Raw genomic sequence first — 13300 nt, 5'->3', positions numbered from 1 at the left:
GAAAGAAGAAGACATTTGGTCTTGTGAAGCATAAACACACACAGCTCTTCTAAGATGGGGAGGTGCAATGGGATGGATGAAGCAGGATCATCCCATGTTGCTGTTGAGTTCATGTAATGCTCTGAGCACCAGATTCCTTCTTGTTTTGCTGACAAAAATTGCCAAGCCTCCTTTTTTTACCATGCAGAATCCCTCAGTGCCCACCCATACCACTCAGGCCAAGCACTGAGCAAAAAACTCAGGTCTTAGTGGGGAGAAAAGCTCGCAGGATGCTTTCAGAAGCAAACAAAACTCTCAACCATTTAGAAAGCTGCATCCTCTGCTAAAGCCCATCTTTTTGGGTGATCTGGTAGGGTAAGGCTCATATAAAGACAGATGGGTTTTGTTTACTGTATTCTTCTTATTCCGTGTTCCTCACAGTTAGTTCGTGGTCATATTAATTTGCCATATTATAGCTGAGATGCTCAAAGCTGTTAAAGTGATTTGGATAAAAAGTTACCAATAACTGGAATTTGAATTTGGCATCTAGATCTGTTAAAAGGGGGAAAAAAACTCAGCCTAGAGGTCTACATGCCATTTGAAATCAGCTGCATTCATACATAGTTCTGTTAAGTATTAATAGGTTATTTCAAATGCAAAAAAACTCTACCTTTATTTTAAAAGGATATTTGCACTAACTGCCCCATAAAGACTCAAGGCAGATTTCATATGACATGGCTCAGACAGTAAGAAATGCTATAACAGGCTACCCTAACTCATCTAAATGAGTAACTGCTTTTTTTGCTTCTCTCTTTTAAAAAAAAAAATATCTTTTTTTTTTATTTCCTGAGCATTATAAATGATTCACCAAGTTCTTAAGATACGTTAACCATCACCTCCCCAAACTCTCACCACCACATAAATGCCACCCTGGAGAACCAGCTGTGTCTCAAAAATCTCAGGTCAAGCATTCATGACATTTTATGAGATGTTAGTACCATGTGTGTCAAATTCAGTCCTCGATTACCTCCAGTTTAGAGACACTCATATTTCCATCAAAGGATCTGATACTCCTTGATTTAATGGCTGGGGCAGTTAAGTTTTTATTGCTGTATAGATGTCCTTTCAGCTACAGTTATGTGAAGCAGCCACAGCTCAGTTCAATCCTCTCTAATGCCAGGGGAAGAAAGTGGCCAACAACCACTTGATGTCAGTGGCCGTGTGGAGCTCAGCATGCTGCTTGACCTCCTGGTCCATGAGGACTGAGATGCAGAATAAGAGCTCCCTTCCAAGAGAAAGCAGAAAAGAAGCTTAAAAAAAACACCATCAGACTTAGAAAACAGGGAATGCCTTCAGTCTGGTTTCATTCTCTTTCTCTTGCAAGGCTGTTCCCTGCAGAGATGAAAGGAGGGATAGATGCACCAACAAAAAAATGGATCTGGACTGAAGATTTACCAAGCAAATGTAGTAGTTTTCCATATGTTTATCAGTTATGCAAAGTAAAGATTTTGACTAGGACCTCTGAGGTACAAGTCAGCATGAAGCTCATCAGGAGCTGGACCAGACAACCGTGGATGGATTTGCTCAAGCAGGAGGTCCCATCCTTCGGGTTCCTACTCACTTAACTAATTGCAAGCCCTTTTAGTAGCCATGCTGAAATGCATGTCTGAACAAATGCTTGTGGTGTCCATGCTATGTGGAGATAGTCTCTTCCTTTTTGTGAAGGAAAATGTAAAACTCTTGATAATTTCCAGGAAAATATAGTTCATTACACTGTTTATGCATAGATGCACCCTGTATTTATAGCCTCATACATATTCCAAAAGCAAAGCTGAGGCTATGGTTTGTTTTACGTAACTATAGATAGATTTGAAAGTGAATCATTACATGAATTATGTTCCCTTTGAAATGGCAGTGGTGCTCTGAAAAGAGTAAATAATAAACAACACTAAACAATACATTTGTGAAGCAAAGTTTTTATTCACATCGTGGGACATAGCTCCAGACTGTATACCTCCCTCTTAACTCTGAAATGACAAGCCAAAGGGCCTTTCCTGGACTTTATGGCCCTGAATTAGCATCTTCAGGTACCTAAAACTTCAGCTCCTGAGTCAGTAGAAGATGAAGTGCTGTAAGAGAAGGCATGGGAAGGTGGGAACTCCGTGACTGAGTCCTCTGACATAAAGTGTTTGTCCCTGACAATTTAGAAGCTGAAGGAAAAGCTTCCCCCGTCCCCTAAACGGTGCCTTTGTGCCTACCACATGCGTAATTGATTGTAAGCAAACCATTCCTGCTGGACTCAAAGCTGCTTTGTACACACAACCACATTAAGAAGTTGCTGGCCATGGAAAGACCAGAGCTGATTTAGGCATCACTTATGGATAAGAAATATCTTCAGTATAAATAAACTTGCTGGTTCACAACTGTACACAGAAACCTCTAAATAAAATTGATTATTCAGAGGCAGAATTCTTGCAGTTCATCTAAAGGATGTATTTTCTGTTTGGGTACATGCCCAACACACGTGACCATGAACACACACTTGGTGAAACCCCCAAACCTCAACCAAACAGAAAACATACCTTAATCTATTGATAAACTCCTCTTTCTTGAATGGATCTAATCCTAGAGAGCAGTTCATCTGGGTTCCCTCTGAAGCCTCCTGCCATATTTGCAACCCTGGATGCCCAGCTAAGCCCACCAACCCTTCAGGAATTTTCATGAGGGTTAAAACTGGAATTCTCCCTTGAATGTAACTTTCGGCTTATTTGTTCAGCTTCAGGCCGTATCCACACACACTCAGACACGCAGATGTATATATAAATATATAGCTTTGAAGGTGACCTATTTTCCAGCTGCAAAATACTGTCGCTATCAGAGGTTTTTGCCAGCTAGGAAAGGATATGAACCAGCGAGGTGCAGAGCAAACTGCAGTGTCTGCATTATTTAGAGGCTCAGCATGCCAGGTTCACAGGTGTTCAAACTACCCAGGAACCATTTGGCCCACTGTGATGGAAAACATCATTTTACAGATTGAAGTCAGCCGGCAAGTAAAGGTGTTTAACCAACTAGCTACTGCAGGACAAAGCAAAAAGTTGAGGTTTTCTTTACATTTCGTTTTATTGTTTCTGTCATTTTTTTCCCCCCAGCACCTGCAACGCTGCTTGCCTGACGTCCTTGGGAACTGCTGGCAGTGGAGGAATTTATTAGCTAGAAAATTCCCAAAGTATCTGTAGGAAATATTATTCACAGTTGCAACATTTCAGACAGAAAAGAACTTGCAGGATGGAAAAGGACTAAAAATCAGATTCTGGGTCTGGACTGACTCTCCGACAGAGACCACGTGTTATAACACAACAGAACACACTTCCTACGTGTGGTTTTGCCAAGGCAGGCACAGCCCAGTATCGCTGGGGAAGGAGGGCAGGAGAAAATGGGCAGGGGACCTTGTTACCTTCCAATGTCCTTCCTGAAAATTGTAGATCAAATTGGTGGAGCAGCAGCATCTGCCCAAAGCACGATGTCCACTATATCTCCATGCTGGGCTGGGTTTAGGAGGAGAGCAGAATTATTCTTCCACAGAGGCTGAAGCTCACAGAGCATCAGCCCTCGCCAGGATCACACCTGCATCTGGGTGGCCAGAGAACGTGCAATGGCCAAGCAGCATTTATTTCCTAAATATATGGGACCTGTCTGACCTGCCTGGGAGGTACCAGGATTACTCAAGTGCACTCTGTCTTCCTCACTGCTTCCCAGCAGCTAAAAATAAAGCAAATAGCTCTCCTGAGGTAGAATTCATGGCCACCATGCAAAACTGCTCTCAGCTACCTCTTTCTGCCCTTACAAGTCTATTATTGCCAAGCAAAGAGAAGAATATTATTGTAAATATCTTTCTGAATATGCAGGGGGGGTCTGGAAAAAAAACCAACCAAATCTTCTTTTTTTTTTTTTTTCTCTGTTCCTTTCGTTCCAACTCACTGCTAAATATATGCCCAGAAGTATAGTACAAAAGTGTATAAAATTGCCTCACTGGCTCTGAATTCAAAATCCAATTTCTAAAGGAAGCTGGGACCTGACTGCCAAAGAAATGTAGGTACCTGAAGATGCACTTAAAAATATTCCCAGATATTCAGACATGGTCAAGCCCTATAATCTACTGATTTAAAAAGACTTCAGGCTCCTGCGTCACCTTTGAGAACTGCAAGTCTGTTTCTGCATTACTTAGCCATTGCAAAATACAGCCATATATTTTTGCCCACATTTCCTACCATGCAGAAACCAAATTATTTTCTTTCCTCTAAATATATATTTACAAATACACATGAACACACACTGTAGTTCTGCACTAATTGGTATTTACAGTGTAAGCACTGGCCTTTCCTTCCTTTTTGTCAACGAAAGTAAACATGATCAAAGCCTGCCAGTATTTAATGATGAAAATGTACCGTGTCTCTACAGTATTAATGTCATTGGAATGAACTTGAAGATAGGTTTACAACAAAAATAATTTACAAAAATTTCATAACAAATTCTGGGGGAAAGAAGCCATATTTAGCTTTTCTTTCCTTAGCATTTTTACTTTGTTTAAGGGGAAAAAGGAATCAACAGACATGTTTTAAAATGACTGAGCAAGGAGCAAAATAAATGCATAGAGATTTTATCCAGCACTTCTAAGGATCTTGGAAGTGCTACAACTACACTGTAGTTTCTTTGTTACAGCTCTGTATACATTTATACAAAAGAAAGATGAAAGGGGGGAGAGAGTGGTTGATATGGGTTGTGAGAAGTCGGTGGAATTAGATGGCAAGGGGTCAGGTTACAGACAATGTAAGCTAAAATGCATCAAAGGGTATGAAGCAAAGGACTAGATCAAAGTCTAAGAAGCCAAGTACAAGAATAAAAGAGTGATAATTGTAGGCAGCGAGAGAAAGCACTGGAATAGAAATGTGATAATGGTATGACCTCATGACTCAGTCTTCTTTTTTTTTTTTTTCCAAGTCACCAGTTTCCTCGCACGGGGCACACGGGCTGGAGAGGGCAGGAGCGTTGTGGCAGGAGGAAGCAGTGAGGGGGAGAAGGGAGAGGAATTCTGGGGTTGATAACCTTCCTGGGATTTAGGGGGAAATTCACTGGGTTTTGCAATGTGTTTCATTCATCAGTTTTCCATAGGATCATGGGGCTGTCCTCACAGGCACTGGTGTGAGACAAGGAGCATAAAGCTGGAGAGGGGTGCCGGGGAGGTTAGATCCTGCTCTCCTGTAGCTCAGCAGAACATAGCAGACACCAGTGGATCTGTTTAAAAGCCACGGTTGGGCCCTATATTAGAGAAATTATTGGGCACTTGGTGCCTCTGTTCTGTAGCTGAGCCATCATGGCTGGGAAAGCTGTCGTCAGCCGGAGAGCTCCTAAATTATGCTCATCTTCAGCTGTAGGTTTGTCCTGAGGAAGATATTTGCATTAGATGCTCACTTTGATAAGAACAAATGCATTTTATTGCCAAGAAGAAACTTCCCCTTCATATCTAACAAGGTCCCTCAGTCCTGACTGCTGTGCAGCATGGAGTGCAAGTCCCTGTACAGCCCAAACGGTCTGGCAGACCAAGGGATCTCTCACACTGGCTTGCTGGACCAATGATGAACCTTCCCAGCTCCCACCACGCCCCAGTATCAATCAGTGGCATCACTTCAACTGACTGCATCAAGGCTAAGGTTTGTTCCATGATCCCTGAAAGGACACATTTCCCCATTCACACAGGTTTTAGTTTGAGACTTGGTAATGGCCATCATCATCTGTCATGACCAGCTCATACTGATGTATTTCCTCATGTCTTTGAAGGCTGAGACCAAGACTGCACAGGGTAAAAGCTCCTCTTGTGAACTTGTTACTGCACTTTGCTCCATGCTTCATCTATGGGAGTGGGTAAGAAATGAGGATAGTCATCACAGGCAAGTCTCCTTCCATTGACTGCAGGGCTGAATTGGTGCCAAGACCCTACCCGGCTCCAGCAGCTCTGGAAAAAACAAACGGCTGATGCCAGAGAATAGCAGCTTCTCTGTGGCCTCTTTCACCAATACAGACACCTAATTTCTGTTTTATCTGGAAGGCAAAGGAGGCACCACTGTCTTGCCTCCCACCAGCCCTTTTGCTTGCAGGCTGCCTTCCCTTCTCCAGTGAAGCCTCAAGACATCCTCCTTCTCTTAACTGAGTGAGCAAATCAAAGTAAACTGCTTGCTGGTCTCTCAGATCCATTTATTGCTTGAGGTGTGTGTACCATTTATGTCTTCAGCTCCTTCCTTTCAATGCAGCCCACTCAGAGTCATTTGGTAATGTATTTGTTTATTTTTCCCACTTAGTGGTGAGCTCAATCTTGGGACAATGGCATGAGACAGAGGAATCCATCAGAGGGTCCTGGATTACTGCATCCTGAAAAATCAAAATATCTTCAGGAATTCCAGTGAACGTTAAAGTCTTTCCTTGCTGGGCCACAGGTTCATGTTCAAGTCTTTCTTCCTTGAAAAAATAAGCTGTTGAGACACAAAAGAAGCAGAGAGGCAGACAGCTCTTTCTCTGCCCCACTGAACTGTCTCTGAACAGACTCCTTATCCCATCTTGGGTAACATTGCTTTCCTGATGAGTGCTCACACAACTATCAGTCTTTCATTGAAATGTCTGCATCTGTTTCATAGAAATGCTTAACCAGAATTATTCATGAATCTGTTTAATGATCCTTTAGTTTATACCTGAGTAGAACAGCTTAGGAAACCTTCCAAAGATCTATACCTTCTCCATGTTTGAGTCAAAAATCTCTGGATGCCCTGGGCTGGATTTGAGAGACACTGAAGGCAATTAGCATGTTGGCTGACTTGAATCAGAAGGGTCCTTGCTTTCCAAAGCAGTTTCATTTCTCCATGTATTTCATTTCTTGAGTTTTCAGCTTATATAGAATACAAAATCTGTGTGACACATCTGTGAAATGTTGCTCTTGAGCTGAGACGCAAATCAATGTTTCCAATGTTTAGAGGTCCCTATGTGCTGTCCCCAGGAGCTGGGCTGGCAGAGTTACTGGAGGAAAAACTCGGGTGTTTTGAGGACATGGGAGGGTGTGGGAGAACAGATAGAAGTGTGACAGTTTCAGGTTCAATGTGAGGGGGAGTGTTTGTCACTAAACGTGTGAGAAATTTACAGGAGAGTGGAAATTCTCAGTGTTGTTTCTTCTCTGGCTCCCTATAGGCTCTGGTGTTCAGGTCGATGGGTGATACCCCTGAAGAGCAGGTCATATTTGGAGTCTGGTTTTGCCGTCATCTGACCCCAGAATACCTGTGGAGCAGGAGCAGCAGGTTTTTGACCAGAACTCCAGTGGGCCAGAGCTGCTGACTAGCAGTCGTGGCTGAAAGCCAGGCTGCCTTGTAGATACACTGACAGGGACAAGAGGCAGCTGTGAAGTGTGGCGTGCTATGTGCTGCTCTCTGCCCTCACTAAACCCTCCTGCCCTGTGCTGATAAAACAGCTCAGGAAACACTGCCAGGGCTGATCATGGTTCAGTTGTGTCAGGCCTGGTACAGCTGATGTGAGTCATGGAAGATAAAAAGAGTAAACATGTAGGAACTTTTGCCTTGAAACTTGCTTAATCCCATCAACCATTCAAAATTCAATATAGAGAAGCTGCAATCACAAGGTCTAAAATGTCTTCTAAAGCTTGAAAGGGACATTGGCCACTGCTCTGCCTACTCTTAGGTAGGCACATTGGCATCACCATGACTCAGATCCACCAAAGATTCATCGTGTTGTGCACTGTCCCTCCTATGGTCCCACTCCGAGGCCTTGGGACCATGCAAGAGTCTGGAGGAAACTATATGGGGGATAGAAAGAAGTGTGGCCTGCACAATGACATGGAAATTGGCTTGCACAGTGACAGAAAACTAGGCAGCAGGAAGAACAGAGTAAAACGCACTTACATTGGTTTTGGTTTAGGTAAATTTGTGCTGTGAATTCTGACCTTTATAGATGTATTAGAAACACAGAAGTTCACTCTCAGTGGTCTTCATAAACCATTGTCTTGATAGCGTGTACGTGCCAATTCCAAGACCCAAAGGATGTGGAAGGCTTAAGGAATAGTGGTTCAGGGATATTTAAAGAAATCTGAAGGTATGCACGAGTAGCTTGTCTGAAAGGTTGTGTTTTATTAGGCAACTACTTGTTGTGTAGATACCTGTAGCAGCCCTGCATGCAAAGCTGATGTCATACAGCGTCTTGTGGTTGTCTACCCCGGAAATGTGCATAAAAGAAACTTCCCTAAAACCATTTCCTGTTTTTCTTTTCCATCTCCATTCTTTTTAGGGTTCTGCAAAACATGTGACTTGCAGTGACTCACATCTTGATGAAACGGCGAATTCAGACAGGAATTTTCCAGAGCACTGTTGCTTGGCATGGATTTGACCATGTCAGTTACATTCCAAAATATCAATAGTTATCAATCCCTGACCCTAGGAGACACCAGAGGAGCACAGGATGACCCAGCAGCCATTGTGCAAGTGCCACCCTACATCTGGCCAGGGCACATAACACACAAAGGCATTGACATTTCTTGTTACTCAAAACGATGAAGCAAGCAAGGCTCACAGCTGTAAGAGTGGGGTCAAAAGGACAAGGAAGCCTTATGGTCTTTCACAGAAGAGCCATGGACTCTCCAAAAAAGCAGAAGGTGAAGATTCCTCGAGCCTAAACCAGCTTGGACAGTTTCCTCAACCAGGAAGCCCCTATATTTTGTTGCATCCCACAGTTTTGACATGAATCTGAAAATTTCGTACTCCTTTTTGCCCAGTTGTTTTCCCATTTACACATTTAGCCTTGTATAAGAAACTGCAAGAGACATCTTCAGTGTTTCTTACTCAAGGGTGCAAAGGGAGGAGGGCAGTCAGTAATGGGTGCTGGGTGTGCATGAGAGTGTGAAGCATTTGTAAGATCTTCCAAAGACACCAAAGAGGAAAAATGCCTCATACGTAAATCACAAGTGTTGTCTCTTTAAGGGGTAACTACAAAAATTTTCTAATTTGTACCCTGTAGGTTCACTAGGCAAGAGTGCTCAAACTCATGAGGTAGTTTGGCCAAAGTCTTCAATGAAATCTCTGTTGCAAGCAAATCATCAGGTAATTATGATCAGTCCAGGAGTCAGATAAGACAGTGATGGGGAAAGTTTCTCTGACTGAAGTGGAGTTGCAGGAACAAACATGTCATTAAATTCCTGTTTGTCAAAGTTGATATTTTTTTTTCTGTATAATTTCAGTGACTTAAGTAATTTTATGATTTGATATTTCTTCAGTGGTTTTGTTCACTTGGATTTTTTTACCTTAGTTAGAAAGCAGAACCACGTTTACCTGGCTTTGGGGTTACCGTAGTCCTCTCAGCACCAAGCCTTTTCAGGTCAGAACTGCATACAGCTTCTTTCCAGGTATCTGGTCAGTCCTACACAGCTTTTGGGAAGCTTGGCAATAAATAATTTACCTCAAAAGGCCCCCATTCTTCAGAATATTCTAACCCCTCTTAATAGAAGACATTTCATTCACAGAACAAAACCCAACAAAAATGGCTATCTCTTCTGTGATACCATTGGGTTAGAGATAACTCCGGGTAATGGGGAAAGTTGATAACAAAATCAGAGACTCATGTTTTGTGACTGATTATCTAACCCCATTGACTTCTCTGTTAAAGGACATTACTGCTCCCTTTGAAAATGCTAATATTTTTAAATTAATTCTTATAGTTATACAACTGGTTTAGTCCAGAAGAAAGATCCACAACCTGTAAATAGTTCAGATTTTCAACTGCATAAGGAAAGCATTGTTAAGAAGACAAATTGGGATCTTCTATGACCCAAATAATTGGAGTCTTCTATGACCCCAAGAAGATGTGGAGAACAAACCCGCGCATATTTAACTTCTGGTCTTTCATGAAGAATTCACAGGTATTAATGAAGCCCATGATTTTTAAGAGGAACCAGCAGTTCTGAGCAAAATATTCTAAAAACTGAGTACTCTGAAGAGTTTCTGAAACATGTTATTTAAGCTAGTTGAAGCTTTTCCCAATGCTTCCATTGCTCTAAGAGCCTTATCCAGCATGCTTTTCTGTGTGGCTGCTGGTATGTTAAAGAAAATACAGGAATGCAAAGTGCAATGGGGCTCCCACCTCTGTCTATTTGGAAATGAACTGTCCCCTTCTCTTGTCTACACAAGTATCTGTGGTTTGTTCCCAAGGAGCAAAACTACTTTTTGGGCTGATCCATCTTTATGAGTTAGCTAAATCCACAGCAACTGAAGGTGTCCAAACTCATCCTAAACTCTGTGAAATTACTGGCTTGATTCAGATAGAAAGAAAATAATAATAGCATTATTTTGAATTATTATATGAATCCTTAATCTCTCCTCACCTGTTCCCACAAGCCCTCCTTAAAAACTGCCCATCCCTGATGTGTTTTTGCCTGCGAGGAGAAGACACAGGACATGAGCCATGGAGATGCTCATGGGCCAAGCCAGGGTGGGCACCTGCTGTGAGGACAGTCCTCTAGGCCCCTGAGACAGCCTGGCAGGTCACGAGTGGATGAGGCAAAAGTGCTTCCCGGGAAGTCTTTGGAGGAGGGATGTGAGCAAACCTCTGACAGCCCAGACACCCACTGGCAACACCCTGGGGGCTGTGACCGAGAGACTTATAACCTTTCTTTTTATACATTCATTCCTTCTAATGCATCTGCTGCAGTGACACATACCCTGTGCTTGGAGACACTGTCTCTTCCCCATCAGCAGGTGTGTTTTCATCACACACCCCATAAAGCTTTTCAGATGCTGCTTTTATGCTTTAGGGTCTTCTCCCCACTCACTCTTTTTGCACCTGAGCATCCCCTCCAGCTGGGAACCCCCTCACAGTGAGGAGACACACTGGGAAACAGCAATCACCTACTTTGCAGATTGATTCAAGATATTCTTCACCTCCTCCTCCTTCCTTCCTTTATCTTTCAGGTTTGGGGAAGATTCATTCCCTTACAGGCATGTCATATTCCAAGAATGAATCTCTCCCACTCAGGCTGCATGAATGGCTCATCCTTGTGACACTGAATTTTAAACCTGAGCTTAGTCCAAGGTCATGATTTCTACCATTTTGCAAAACAGTAGAAAGCACAAATTCCATAATGGCTTGTGACTATGAGTTAAGTTCAATATAGCTGGCAGCGTCTCTTAGGCAGATCTGCAGCAGAACTGACCTCATTGACTGAATGAATCACTTGTCCCCCAAGGGCAGGAATGTTTCTTCCAGGACAGGATTGGAGCTGCTTTCTTACAAAAGCACTATCAGTCCCAAGCCGGGAGTTGGAAGCTGCCTGAGCCACACACCTGTCTAGTAGATAGTTCCTAGGCCTGCCAGGCATTTACCATTCAAAAAATATACATTCTTCATCAACTTGAGATGAACTTTGGCAAATGGTTTAGGGGGAAGAAAGGAGAGGAAAGGAGAGGGGGAGGGGATGCAAGGGGTTCAACTGGAAGTTTTTCTTCAACCCTTGACAGAAATAAATATCCAAATCTCTCCATTTTGGCTCTAGTGCATTTGTTAAATGTGCTAAGGCTAGAATTGTTATCCCAAACCAGTTTTCCAGTTATTGGTTTCAAATATAATAATTGGTTTCTTGCTAACAAGATTATCCCAGAAGCTTCAAGTGGAAGGAGGAAGAAATACCCTGGAGGGAGAAAAATGTGGAATGAACCGGTCTGGTCCCAAAAATAGTCTCCATCCTGCCCCAAATAATCCCATAGGTGTCACAGAGGAGAACCTGTTCCCACTGGGTTTGTGATGGGGTACATGCTCTCATCACCTGAGAAGTATTTGCCCACCACGTCAGGTTAGGAATAACCAGGGAGTGAGCTGGACATTTAGATCTGACAGCAAAGCAAGCGTGCATGCAAGCCCAGTCAGTATATTCAGACTTAAAATGGTCAAGCTCACACTCCAAAGTGGGGTCGTGACGTACTCCCCAAACTGACACTGGACACATCAGACCAGACACATGGTGGGGCCCTTGGTCTGTGCTGATCACCGAAATATCACTGGGACTAGGGACAGGTGAGAGGCGCAGAAAGATGAGAGCTTGGGAGAGCTTGGTACGCCCCAGCACTTCAGCATGTTTTCAGCTGCAGACGTACACAGGAACTCCACATACTTCTAGCTAGAAATGGGCTTTATTTAGATATTTATGCGTTGATTATGCTGAATAAAGGCATAAAGAAGAGTTACATATTCCTGTGGCTATGGCTAAGAGATGCTGCATCCAAGACTTAAACGTTTTTGCATGCCTGATCCATACCTCCCATGTGCTAAGAAGCCTTTAAGCTCTTTTTTAGCTGATGAGACATGAGCAGGTGGTCCAATTGTGAACAAAATGTCAGAATCCCTTCCCAGGTACACTTAGAGAGACAGTCAAGCTATGCTGATAAACGTCAACTAGCCCCAGGCACCACCAACCCCCAAATCTCTGCTTTCAGTGCTAACATTAACTCTAATTATGTTCATCCTAAATCTGCTTCCAGTCTGTTTTCATTACCTTCATTCACGTTACTTTACCATCTCTTGTCCCTGCTTGCTGGTCTGATCTATGATCAGATCTATTAGCAGATCTGATGCAGTGTATTTATATTCCTCATCAGCTGGCATGTGGCACTTCTGCTTTCCTTGCCCTGCAGTGTAGCTGGTACACTTCAGATGCAAATTTCTTATACTGGAAACCAGCTTCATGACTGTTTTCAGAGTATTACCAAAACCCTGTTCCTCTTTCACTGAGGTCAGCAGTGAGAATAAACGTAAACCCTGATGTGTCATTAGTGGGAAGCTGTCCTTTACACCGCACAAATAGCGTGCATGTTAGACAAGGCACATAAATGAGGTACCTTTGTTGGATTTCCAGAAGCTCTGGTGGCCTAGAGGTCTGCATAAAAGCAAGCTTGTTTTGACGAAGATGCTCGCTCTCCAGCTAACTGATCTTTCTATCACCTAGAGAGAACAGTGATGTAAACATACTTGGGAGTGGCAACTCTACTTTCTGCAGCGTGGTCACACTCAAAGCAATAGGATAGCAAAGGCTTTTCCTGATTGCCCTGTGTCAGGTGTTGTATGTTGGATGGCAGTGCTGTCTGCAGGTTACATCAGGGAGCACTGCACCCCAAGGGCCTGGATTTTCAGATGTACTGAGCACCCAAGGCTCCCACTGTCCACAGCGGGATGTGTAGGTGCTCTGTTTCTGAAAACAACATTTACAATTTATATCAATTTATATCTGCAT

This window comes from Falco punctatus (assembly GCF_963210335.1).
Source record: "Falco punctatus genome assembly, chromosome: 4".
Classification (NCBI taxonomy): Eukaryota; Metazoa; Chordata; class Aves; order Falconiformes; family Falconidae; genus Falco; species Falco punctatus.
This window is presented reverse-complemented; position numbering follows the sequence as displayed.